Genomic DNA, 14844 nt, shown 5'->3' with positions numbered 1-14844 from the left:
GAAAAGTAGGATCCGTAGCATACTGCCACAGATTCTACTTTTTTTATTATTTTTATTTAGTAATAAAATATAAATATATATATAACTTAATAAACATCCGGATAACACTGTCAGAATCCGTGACAACATTTTCCAGATTGTTATAATTTTGTAAAATTTTTGAATTTGCAATATTTTTATAATTTTTTATTTTTTATATATTATTTTTAAAAAAAACCCCAAAAATCACTGTCATCCAAATATTTGTATTTCAGATCTTTTTTATCCACTCATTTTATTTACATATTAAATCAATCCCTCTGGATCGTGTGAATCTTGCATTTGCATTGAATGAATGAATTGATTTGCACTGGATTCAGATGTCATAGATTGATCAGATTTTGAATCAGAACATCCAATATTCTGAAAACAATATAAATTTCAACCATTTTTTCTTTCGAATATATTTCAGAATATTTCAGAGTCAGAATCTTAAACGGACTCATAGAGGCTTTCTCCTTTTCTTGTTCAGTATGAAGTTCTTTCTGGTATAATGAAATTTTTTCCTCCATTTGATGAAGAGTGTCATAACCATAAGGCTTTCAAGTTTCTGAATCATCTCGCAATAATTTGTCCCAAAATTTAGTGGAACTGACTCGCCATATGCAAAGGATACCTTCATCAGTGTACCCAAATTCTGGTTGTCATTTTCAGATCCATGGGATTCCAAATTCTATGAAGAATAGACATAAAGTCTTACCATCGATCCAATGTTCAGAAAATGGTTTTTTAATACTTAGGGAAACATTTAACCAAGTATTCATGGGTTTTATAAAAACCTATGGCAAAATCTTTGCAGTCTTCCACCATATTAAAAACCAATTTGGAACAGAGCAACTAATGGATCGTGTGTGTTAGTGCCTTCGAAGGCATTTCGCACACAACAACCTTCAATGAGCTTCAATAGCTCGTGTTCTAAGAATATTAACACCGATGAATTAAGTCGAGTTTGGTTTTAAACCAAGCGGAAGAAACTCGAAGTAATCCTTCGTAAAGAAAACTATGAGTCTCTCGATTCTCAACAGTAATTATCATACCTTATTTTATTTAATTACCGTTTTAACTCTGCAGCGGAGAATGAAATTTTAAAATTTAATGTCAACGCGGGCCCAGACAGTTCGTTTCAAAAGATATTCAGTATTATATAGTATAAAAATATAATACGTATAATTATTAGCTGAGACACTGAAATTAACATGTTTACTAAATTCATATAAATATTTATATTGTTAATATTTGTCTTTAACCAAAACGCATATCATCCCTGATTAGTTCAACGTCATACCATTTTACATATTAGTGCTCGAATAAATATTACATAACAAAATATACCGAGCCTAATTATATATATATATATATATATTTGTGCATCTTTATTTTAGCTCCTCCCTCACAGCATCTGAATCGGCACGTATACTGACCAAGTCACCCTTACTGAGAAGTATGATAAAATGGGGTCTGTCCCCGTCACTAACATCAACCCAGGGCAATCGTAAAAGATCTCCTCTACTAGTGCTAATGCTCCATCTATGAACATGATAGTATAAGTGCTTTCCTCATACGGCTCCTCACTCAGAAGTACGATGGATGCCATGTTGCCCTGATTATCAACCACACACAGAAGATAATCGCCCCGAGGGGTAAGCAATAGCCCAGTATGAAAATACCGAAATAAAAACAAATTGAATTGTAACGAATGATACATGTATGCAATGCATGATCAGGGTATATACACATGCACGGGAAATCAGTATAGCGGAAGCTGCACAATCAGTAAATGCAGCGGATAACAGCTCAATCAACAGGCAAGGCTCGGCTACACTGCCGTAGCGACCACTCCTCCCCTAGTCTACTACCGTGTGCCGGTCAGCTCGCCAAGGACTACGGACGTACTGCGCCTTATCGGCCTACAACATCTCTCGGGCTAGTCGCAGCTCCGTACCATCCAAACAATCTCCTCGAATCCAAACACCATGTCGAAGGAAGTAAAAACTGGAATCGAGGCACAATATGCAATGCAATGTCATGTCATGCATCAGTGCTACATATATAGAAAATAAGTGTGTGTAAAATATTTTTGTTTTAGTGCATCGATGTTGTGTAATGTCACAAATAATCCATGTAAACAATTTAATGTCATGTAATTCACGTTCAACAAATATCAAACTTTACAAATACCTGTTGTATGTTACCCGGTAATAACATACCTTTTATTTTCACGAACGACGACAAGATGAAATATACAGGAAATCAAGCTGGGAAATAAATAACATTTATCAGTTATTTGTTTATTCAGTAAACCATGTGTATTTTTATTTTTTTTTACTATAAAATTTGAAGTTCTATATTATCTCACTTTCTCCTTCCTTATTTTAATTTAATATTTTCAGCAAATAACATAGATTATGTAGAAGCTTTATTTGATCATTTCATTTGTTTTTAGGGTCCTCTAAAAGTATGAAACATCTTATACAGATTATTAAATTGTAATATTGCATCATAAAATCCTTACTAATTTAAGGTCTGGAAAATTTAACTCAAGAACTCTTATAACCATAATTAATTTAACATACCTATGCAAAACGTATATGAAAATGTTAATTTATACAAAACAACTTCTTGATTTTGTCCAGAATTTCACCATTTAAAACTTAAATGATTTTAAATTGTAACTTTCTTTAAACAATGAACTATTAAGTAGAGGTGTTGACGTCCATGAAAATTGAGTCCAAAATAGGTTCTTAAATTTTATTGTCTATTCATTTAATATGGTGTACAAGGTACTAAAATTTGTATTTAACAAATTTTAAGTTAATTCTCATAAACTCCTTGTACCTATGTCATCTTCTTACCAAAATATTTCAAGGTTGGGCCATAAATTTATAGCATTCAAGAATAGCCAATAATTTCTTTCATATTATTTTTTTCTAGATGCTCCATCAAGGTGTATATATATTTGACCGTAGTGCACTAATATAGTATATATTATAGGAAACATCTTAACTTCAAGAATTCCAAACAACACTTCACAGTATTATTAGTTAACTCATTAATAACAAATAAAATATGATCAACCAAGGAAGCATAACAACAAAGAACATGAAGTATTTACCTTATAGAAGAAGACGCTTGAAGAGATGGATAGGAAAGTTGATTTATTAAGTTTAAATATTATTTTTACTTAAAATGGTTTTGTTTTGATTCTTTTTCTTTTCCTATCCCCTCCCTTTTATACTCATCCGATGGCCACTTCTTGTAGGATGCAATCATGAATGGGTATGGGTAAAATATTTACTAAATCTAGTAAAAATTTGAGATGATATTTTCATCTGATTCATCTCCCCAATCTATTATTATTATTATTATTATATATATATATATATATATATATATATATTGCCTCTTCCTCATTTGTAGGGTTAATATATTCGTATATATATATACACACATTTTGTCTCTTCCTTATTTGTTGGGTTAATATATACGTATATGCACATTTTGTCTCTTCCTTATTTGTTGGGTTACTATGTGCATTATACAATAAATATATATACACAACTATATTAAAATTTTAGAATAATTCTTTTGATTATTTTCGGGTTCTTACACTCATCTCCCCTTAATTAGATTTCGTCCCGAAATCGAAATGGTAATAATGTTATGACCATGTATTTGCAACAAATAACAATAAAATTCATACCTAGTTGAACAACTGAGGATATAACTGGCACATTCTACTCTCTAATTCCCAAGTAGACTCTCCAACTCCATGACGAGACCATTGAACACGTACTAGGGGAATTGTTTTGTTACGCAAAATTTTTTCTTTCTGATCCAAAATACAAATTGGTTGCTTGACATATGATAGAGTTGGGTCTAATTCAACTTCATCTGGCGGCAGAACATGATTTGGATCTGGTTCATACTTTCGTAGCATGGAAACATGAAACACATTATGAATTCTTGATAATGCTGGTGGTAATGCCAACCGATATGACAAAATTCCTACACGTTCTAGAATTTCGTATGGACCAATGTAGCGCGGTGATAATTTTCCTTTCATGCCGAATCGAACCTTTCCTCTGAATGGTGAAATTTTTAGGAATACCCGATCTCCTTTATTGAATTCAAGCGGCCTTCGTCGCCGATCTGCATAACTCGCTTGTCGGTCTTGATCAAATTTTATTCGTTTTCTAATCCAATGGATTTTATCATTCATTTCCTGTATCAATTCTGGCCCAGTCAGTTGCTTTTCACCTATCTCATCCCAAAATAGTGGTGATCTACATTTTCTTCCATATAAGGCTTCAAATGGTGCCATTCCAATACTACATTGGAAACTGTTATTGTATGAGAATTCTACAAGTGATAAAGCATCTTGTGTAAAGGCCCATATTTCGTATTCATAATTTTGCAGAATTATTAAAATTTTTCTAAATAAATAATTATCTTGTCTTATTTCATTAAAATAAACATGTAAATAATTTTAATGAAATAAGACAAGATAAATATTTATTTAGAAAAATTTTAATAATGCCGCAAAATTATGAATACGAAATACGGGCCTTTACAGTTGGTATCAGAGCCTATGATCTTGTAAAGGGTTGTACTACTACTACTCTCGAGAAGCTCATGAAGTCACGTCTGCGATCTGTAAGTTTTATGATTACGCATTTATTTTAAAACTTGAAATATTTTTACATCATGATTGCATGAAAGATTTTACGTCAAGATTACGATTATGCATTATTTATTTAAATTTAAAGAAATAGTGGAATTATGCATGTTGGTTACATATGGGTTATAATTATGGAACAGCATGTGTGGGGACTCGGACGCTAATCATCTTCTTAATCATCGTTGGGATTTAATTATGAGTTCTGATAAACAGGGTCTAAAAATTTTTCTTTTTAAAATGTAAATGCGGAAGTAATGGAATCTAAATAATATACATCTCTGTATAACAACTACAATTCAGTAGATTTACAATACTGTACAACCTCAGTCTAAGGTTTAGTTACTAAGTTCAAGTAATAAAACAAGTCTACAGTAAGTCCGGAATCACCACGCTATCTAGTCCAGCCTCTTTTCCATCTTCTTGACCCCGATCCATCCCCACCTGTTGTCATGCACACATACAAAACAAGACAACAGCCGGATAACTCCGGTGAGAATAAATCCCAGTATAAAACATGGTAAGCATGTATAGAAACAATCTAAATCATAAAACATGCTATCATGATCATATTCAAAAGTAATAGATTTCATAATCTATGAAATCAAATCAAAATAAGCATGCAACTCAATTCAGATAAACATGCAATTTAAATCAAATCATAATAACACGCTGTCATCACTGAAAGTAATAAACATGGATTTCATAGTCTATGAAACCATATCTATAAACACATGCAGTTCTAGTCAAATCATGTCTAGACTCGACTCAACTATAACTCTAGGGATCCCGTGATGAATAAGACGTCAATGGCTGTTACCTACTCAACCGATCGTGGTAACTGTACGTCTTATTCCTAGACTTCGGCCATGGCTGTATCGTGGTGCTACAATCGGAGGGTGTCTGCTCCTATGTACGATACACCGAACGTCTAGAAGTCTGACTATCTGTCAAACTTTCCTATCTCAAATGCAATGTATAACAATCTGTAAACAAAGCATGCTCATTTCCAAAAGATTTGAATATAAAGTCTATAAACAAATCATAATCATATCAAGAGACAAACAATAATCAAGTATGTGATTTTATTGGGAAACTCAAATGAGATCTGATTTGAGTTGTATCTTCCCAGATATCACATGAATTATACCTTTGTCGTCCCGGTCTGACGATGACGAAGACCTGTATTCAACTCTGTCCATCTCGAATCTGAAATGACAATATTGAATACGCTGTATCAGTGAATAATTCCATATACAATCTGTTCTGATCAATACTCAATTCAGTATAAAATCTGATCAATGTCTGAACAAGATACAATCTGAGTCATATCAATAATATCCCAATCTAATCGATATCATATCTGAATCTGATCAATCTAAGTCAACTGATGTTTCTACGGCATAACAATACAGTCTGAATAACCCCGTCAATCTGAACATCACCAATGTAATACTGGAACTCATAATCTGTGTCACATAATTCATACTCTGAATATTAACACGATTTTGATATAGAATCTCAGTCAATATCTTTCAAAAATCAAAACAATTACAGAAACGGTCTGCTCTTTAATCTGACTTCAGTTCTATAATGTCTACGGTAGCAGAAACACCATATCTGAATCATATTAAATTCTGACAATATCATAAATTCAAATCTTGTCTAAACGTAACAAAACTTACGTCCAGTTGTAGCCTGTGTTAATAGGAACACAGTACTGAAGTCGGATTCAAAATCAGACGGGCGGATTTCTCACAAAAGGCGTAAGGATTTTCTACTAACTTCCTGAAGCTTCTCTCTTGATCCTTCCTCGTTTTCCGAGGAAATGAAACGTAATATACATATATATATCCAAGCTTGCATGCAAACGAAACGTGTTTACTTTTCGTGACTTTCGGTCGGCGCTCGAGCGGTGCAAATCAATCGCTCGAGCGCGGTATCTTCTGTCCAACAATTTCAAGTCGCACCCTTGGCGCTCGGACGGTCAAATCTACCGCCCGACGCCGAACCTTCTGCCCGAACGATGAATTACCGAGACATTGGCGCTCGGGCGATTGTTTTCTACCGCTCGAGCGCCGGAGGTGCTGCCCAAATCCTTGGCTAATCATGCAACGACGCTCGGTCTCGGCATATTGGTTCATTTAAATTCTTATAATTTCAATCATGTCAATTAATCAACGTCTGATTATAATGATGAAATCTCGGGCATTACATTTCTCCCCCTCTTAGATCTGAGTTCGTCCCCGAACTCGCAACAATCGATTCAGAAGAAATGTATACAGAGTTCAAAGCAGAACTCATCTCAATGAATCTGTTCTGAAATCTCAATCTCACCATACTGGCTATACAACATCTGTATATACTAAACCACAGCTCATAGCAAATCACTACTATCAGTGTTATCAAATCTGTTTATCTCGGTCCAGGATATACTCAATCTTTATCTTTAAATACCAATCGTCATCATCCGACGTTGGTTTATGACATCTGTTCTTTCTGAACTATCTTTATCTTTCTTCGAATTTCTTCAAGAGAAATAGAAATCAGTAGTATTCACTGTATACGGTCCTGACTCTAACTATCTCATTACCCATCTGGTAGGCTGATAGGTATTGTCACGCAGTGATAATAAGTCATATCAATTAGTGCTAACATCTAGCACTCTATAATTCTACCAAAATCCTCCAATATCTGGATAAAATATATTCTGACTGTCTGCCAATTTGTAACATAGTCTGAGAAGAAACTCATGATATACTCTGTCACGAGTACAAAATCAACCAGAAAATCACATTCTGATATACTCTATCTCAACATTCTGTTGATTCTGATCATTCCTCTGACATCAATCTGTGTCATCTGGTTTTGTTTGTACGTTATCTGGTACAAACTAATAGATATAGATTGATCAATCTGTCAATCATAATCATATTATCTTACCATCTGAAGTAAATGGCGGTAATTTCATTACAACAGCCATAGAAATGCACTCCCATTTCTATTTAGAAATATACAAATTCTATAATAATCTTTTGATATTTATCTTTCTGTCTTTTCTGTTAGCGATCCAGACATATCAGTACACTTTCTGCCAACATTTCTGTACAAATTCCGTCACGACTGATCTAATCTGTCTATATCATATCGAATCTCATACATTCTCAGTCAGCAAAATGAACACTGAATCCACTACAATGCATTTCTGACACTATCTGTAATTCCAGATTCAAACTATTCGATATAAACAATTCAGTTAATAATAAAAATTAAAGAAAAATACCTACCTGGTATTCGGCTCTGATTATAAATATCAATTCTGTTATACAACTCTGAAACATTCTGATATCATAACACAATCAGTCTAATACAACACACAAGATAACATATCTGTTTCTCTGACCGATACTCTGCTTTGATTATCGAAATACTGTTCTGACCACTCTGATCACGTTTCTGAACTGCTGAAATTCTCGAATTCATTTCTGATACAAGCTGAACTGTATATACTCTCACGGTTCATAAAATCTGTATCAATACTGATTCAGAATAACAATAATCTATACTAATCTAGTAAATCTATATAGGATTTTAAGTTTTAACCATACTATCAATTCTGTCAGATCAATCAGACCTTCATGCTATTCTGATCAACTGTTATATATCATTTGCAAATATAATATGCTCCCCAAACAATACGATCTGTATAAAATACTGATCTAGAAGCAATAATTTTCAAGCAGTTCGAAACACAATCATATCGGATAATCTGTCAATTCATATAATATCAATCTCTGACAATTCTGACATTTCTGACTTCCTGATCTTTCTGATATCGGTATCTGATCAGTCACTGATCACAATATCAACTGTCTCAAAATCAATCAGTATACTAACATCAGATATCATCTATTCTGAATACAATCTGTTTCAACAAAATACATATCTGAACAATTTCTGTATACAAGAATCATAATTCTCAGAATATTTAATATGATCTTTCAAATATTCTTCAATTCATTTTGTATCATTCTGTATAGTCAATACCATTCTGTACTAAATCTACTATACACACAATACCTGATCTCAATTCAATTTCTGAAGTTTATCTTTCTGAGATCACCACAAATCTGAAATCTTAGCTGGCAAATATCAGCCAACTCATATAATACTGACCAATCTGTTAATACTAAACTCGATTTCAGTGGATCTACTGAATACGTAAGGATGCAATCTGCTCCTTTCTGTATTAATCGAGTCATATACCATACAGATATCAAATGAATTCTAAATCTAGAATCCTTACTGTGGTATCTCCACTACTCAATCAACTCTGATCTGAATCTTACCATTTCTGGAACAATTCTACAATATTTCTGTACTTGTTCAGCATATTAATATCAATAATGCAGTCAAATCAGAAACACAAGTACACCATACTCTATCTCTATCTTATTCTCATCTTACTGTAGTATACAATATTCGACAGAAATTTCTGATATCAATATTTCCCCCAATCAGTAAGGAAATCAATACTACAGCACAGACAACCCCAATAGATACAACATATTTTCATGCAACTCAGTCAAAGATATTCTTAACAAATGCAGCAGTATATATCAATACATATGCAATAGAATCATAAAGACTAGTACCTATTGTGAATTCTGAATCTGTGGTTTCAAGTGAACTCTGTTCCCTACGATCTTCGGGAACGCTTCTGGGGACAAACTTTAGCAAAGTGTCCCGGCTGTCCACAAATATTGCATCTACCAGTTACTCCCTGGCATTGTTCGGTGGAATGTCTTCCTCCGCAACTTCTGCAATACACTCCAGTATAACTTGGACCATAAACACTAGAGCTAGATGAATCGCTTCCTAGCTTCTTGAATGGCTTCTTTCGAGCTTTCAGCACATCTTGCTTCCCACTCGTACTGCCGTGATCATATCGAAGAGGGGATTGCTGTGTCTGAAGTGGCTTCACACACAACCTTGTCAATTGTCTAATCAGACTCGCCTCAGCTCTCTTCGCTCTACTCAGGATGTCAGCAAAATGGTAAGGTCGCTGCAAATTCATAAATGCAGCTACCTCTGAGTTCAACCCTCTGATGAACTGATTTACTATAGCTTCATCATTTCCAGCTAAATGAGGAGCAAAATGCAGTAGAGTAGAGAATTTAGCAATATATTGGTCAATATTCAGCGGCCCTTAGCTCAAATTCTCAAACTCTAATTTCTTGTCCTCTCGGTAAGAAGCTGAGAAAAATCTTCGATAGAATTCAGTTCTGAATATTTCCCATGACATAACTGTACCTCTCTGTGCCCACATTCTTCTACTGGTAATCCACCAACTCCTGGAGGCTTCTCGTAACTGATAAGGCACCATTTGAACCCTCTGTTCATCTGTACAGTCAAGTAAATCGAACAAGATTTCTATATCATCAAACCAGTTCTGACAATCTTCAGATGTCTCGGTACCATTCAGAACCGGCGGCTGTAATAACTCAAATGCCTTCATCTTTTCTTCTAACTGAGTTTCTGATACATCTCTCTGTTCAGACGAAGTACTGCCCTTTTCTGAAATTCTTCAAGGCGGTATATCTGAATATCAAACAGATTAGTACACCATCTATACACTCTGTCTCAGCCCTCCTCTGATCATATACCTCTGATTCAGACTCGGTTCTGATCCAGGCTTAGTAATTACATGCTGCAAACAACTCAGATAACAAGCAACATGTAATAGGGAAAGCAATAAATCATGCTAGCACACACAATGTAGTCAACATTGAAATAAATCTCATGCTAGCAATCACATGCAAGGACAAAAAATTTCAATCTACCCCGCTCATTCTCTGCTATCTCAGTCTGAAGAATCTATCAACTCTGATTATCTCAATCTAAAGGATCTATCGCTCTGATAATCTAAGTCTAAAGGAACTATCAGCTCTGATACCACCTGTTGTGGGGACCCGGACGCTAATCATCTTCTTAATCATGGTTGGGATTTAATTATCAGTTCTGATAAACAGGGTCTAAAAATTTTTCTTTTTAAAATGTAAATGCGGAAGGTAATGGAATCTAAATAATATACATCTCTGTATAACAACTACAATTCAGTAGAAAAGTACAATACTGTACAACCTCAGTCTAAGGTTTAGTTACTAAGTTCAAGTAATAAAACAAGTCTACAGTAAGTCCGGAATCACCACGCTATCTAGTCCAGCCTCTTTTCCATCTTCTTGACCCCGATCCATCCCCACCTGTTGTCATGCACACATACAAAACAAGACAACAGCCGGATAACTCCGGTGAGAATAAATCCCAGTATAAAACATGGTAAGCATGTATAGAAACAATCTAAATCATAAAACATGCTATCATGATCATATTCAAAAGTAATAGATTTCATAATCTATGAAATCAAATCAAAATAAGCATGCAACTCAATTCAGATAAACATGCAATTTAAATCAAATCATAATAACACGCTGTCATCACTGAAAGTAATAAACATGGATTTCATAGTCTATGAAACCATATCTATAAACACATGCAGTTCTAGTCAAATCATGTCTAGACTCGACTCAACTATAACTCTAGGGATCCCGTGATGAATAAGACGTCAATGGCTGTTACCTACTCAACCGATCGTGGTAACTGTACGTCTTATTCCTAGACTTCGGCCATGGCTGTATCGTGGTGCTACAATCGGAGGGTGTCTGCTCCTATGTACGATACACCGAACGTCTAGAAGTCTGACTATCTGTCAAACTTTCCTATCTCAAATGCAATGCATAACAATCTGTAAACAAAGCATGCTCATTTCCAAAAGATTTGAATATAAAGTCTATAAACAAATCATAATCATATCAAGAGACAAACAATAATCAAGTATGTGATTTTATTGGGAAACTCAAATGAGATCTGATTTGAATTGTATCTTCCCAGATATCACATGAATTATACCTTTGTCGTCCCGGTCTGACGATGACGAAGACCTGTATTCAACTCTGTCCATCTCGAATCTGAAATGACAATATTGAATACGCTGTATCAGTGAATAATTCCATATACAATATGTTCTGATCAATACTCAATTCAGTATAAAATCTGATCAATGTCTGAACAAGATACAATCTGAGTCATATCAATAATATCCCAATCTAATCGATATCATATCTGAATCTGATCAATCTAAGTCAACTGATGTTTCTACGGCATAACAATACAGTCTGAATAACCCCGTCAATCTGAACATCACCAATGTAATACTGGAACTCATAATCTGTGTCACATAATTCATACTCTGAATATTAACACAATTTTGATATAGAATCTCAGTCAATATCTTTCAAAAATCATAACAATTACAGAAACGGTCTGCTCTTTAATCTGACTTCAATTCTATAACGTCTACGGTAGCAGAAACACCATATCTGAATCATATTAAATTCTGACAATATCATAAATTCAAATCTTGTCTAAACGTAACAAAACTTACGTCCAGTTGTAGCCTGTGTTAATAGGAACACAGTACTGAAGTCGGATTCAAAATCAGACGGGCGGATTTCTCACAAAAGGCGTAAGGATTTTCTACTAACTTCCTGAAGCTTCTCTCTTGATCCTTCCTCGTTTTCCGAGGAAATGAAACGTAATATACATATATATATCCAAGCTTGCATGCAAACGAAACGTGTTTACTTTTCGTGACTTTCGGTCGGCGCTCGAGCGGTGCAAATCTACCGCTCGAGCGCGGTATCTTCTGTCCAACAATTTCAAGTCGCACCCTTGGCGCTCGGGCGGTCAAATCTACCGCCCGGGCGCCGAACCTTCTGCCCGAACGATGAATTACCGAGACATTGGCGCTCGGGCGGTTGTTTTCTACCGCTCGAGCACCGGAGGTGCTGCCCAAATCCTTGGCTAATCATGCAACGACGCTCGGTCTCGGCATATTGGTTCATTTAAATTCTTATAATTTCAATCATGTCAATTAATCAACGTCTGATTATAATGATGAAATCTCGGGCATTACAGCATGCCTCCTAGACGCCGTGTTGGACGCCCGAGAGGTGATGATGGGCGCCGTCAAGAGGGCGGTGAGGATCAGAGACAAAAGGAGAACGAGGAGAGAGATTTTACACCACCCCCTCCACTAGACATGAATGCCCAGATGCTAGCTGGGATGACTCAGTTCTTCGCACAGTTTGCGGGGAACAATGCAGTGGGAGCCAGACAGCCGGGACCGGAGGCTATCTATGAGCGGTTCATGAAGATGCGACCAAAGGAATTCCTAGGGACATCCGATCCTATGGCAGCCGAGGGTTGGATTACGTCTCTTGAGGTTATTTTTGAGTTTATGGGGCTTGAAGACGGAGATAGGGTTCGATGTGCGACCTATCTATTCGGAGGAGATGTTCGCCTATGGTGGGAAGGAGCATCAGTGGCTTTGGATTTGACTACTTTGAGCTGATGGCACTTCACAGAGGTATTCTATTCTAAATATTTTACTGAGGAGGTGCGTTCGAGGTTGACCACGGAGTTCATGACCCTGAGGCAGGGAGAATTGACTGTTACGGAGTTCATCCGTAAGTTCGAGAGGGGATGTCACTTTGTACCCCTAATTGCAAATGATGCCGGAGCTAAATTGAGGCATTTTCTGAATGGTCTGCGGCCGATCTTACGCCGTGATGTTACGGTGGCTGGCCCTACTACCTATGACGTTGCCGTTTCCAGAGTTCTAGCTGCAGAGCAGGACCAGCATGGATATTGAGCGCGATCGCCAGGGTAAACGACCATTTCAGGCACCACACCGTCCCCCTCAGCCGCATCATCAGAATAAGAGACCTTTCCACGGTCCACACAGGAACAGAGGGCCGCAACAGCAACAACAGGGATGAGCAGTCCCGAGGACAGTGGAGTATCCAGTCTGTGCCAGGTGCTTACGTCGTCATGCTGGGCCTTGTATGTATGGTTCGAGAAAGTGTTACAAATGTGGTAGTACTGACCACATATTGAAGAATTGCCCACAGAAGAATCTGCCTACCCAAGGCAGAGTTTTTGCTCTCCATGCTGCGGAGACTAACCCGGAGACGATGTCGTGACAGGTATACTAAATCTTTAAGTTTTATTTGAAGTTTAATGTTTGGGGTTAAGATTTTGAACTTAGAATTTATGATAGGATTGCATGTTCTAGTCAGTGTTAGCTACGAGAATCTAGGTTAGAAGAACTTTGACCTTTGCATGCCTATAAGCATAGCTCTTGTAAAACTATTGGGTTTAGCATAACATTCCAATCTTTCAGGGAGAATCTTTATAGCCGGTTCAGCTACGAAAGCCTTGATAGATTCAGGGGCTACTCATTCGTTCATTTCAGAAACCTTTGCAAATTCTCTCAAGATCAAATCAATTGGGCTAGACATAGCGTATTCCGTAACATTGCCTTCTGGAGAGGAGATGACAGCCACTAATGTGATCTGAGATATAGACTTTGAACTTCATGGTAATCTTGTGTATGCGGATCTTATCGTTCTACCGATGCCAGAATTTGATATCATTCTAGGGATGGACTGGGTATTGAGGAACAGAGTTTTGATTGACTTCCAGCAGAGATCTGTTCTCGTCCGACCTCCGGGGATGGAACAATTCTTATTCGAGCCAAACAGGTATTTTAATTTACCGCGTATGATATCTTGTGTCCAGGCTAGGAAGCTCATTCGTAGAGGGTGCCGAGCATTTTTAGCTACGCTTGTATCCGTTCCCGAGACGCCCAAACAGTCAGCATCCGATGTTCCAGTTGTCTGGGATTTTCTAGACGTTTTTCCTGATGATGTCTCTGGATTACCACCTGTGCGAGAGGTGGAATTTTCTATTGAGCTTATGCCCGGTACGGCACCGATCTCAAAGGCTCCGCACAGATTAGCACCGACGGAGATGGTAGAACTCAAGAAACAGATTCAGGAACTTCTTGACAAGGAGTTCATTCGCCCGAGCTTTTCGCCATGGGGCGCACCAGTATTGTTTGTGAAGAAAAAGAATGGTTCTATGAGGCTCTGCATTGATTACCGGTAGTTGAACAACGTTACAGTGAAGAACAAATATCCACTCCCGAGGATAGAGGATTTATTTGA

This window comes from Primulina eburnea, chromosome 1 (genome assembly GCF_022965805.1).
Source record: "Primulina eburnea isolate SZY01 chromosome 1, ASM2296580v1, whole genome shotgun sequence".
In the NCBI taxonomy this organism is placed as follows: domain Eukaryota; kingdom Viridiplantae; phylum Streptophyta; class Magnoliopsida; order Lamiales; family Gesneriaceae; genus Primulina; species Primulina eburnea.
The sequence above is the reverse complement of the archived record's forward strand: the minus strand, read 5'-3'. Positions refer to the sequence as shown.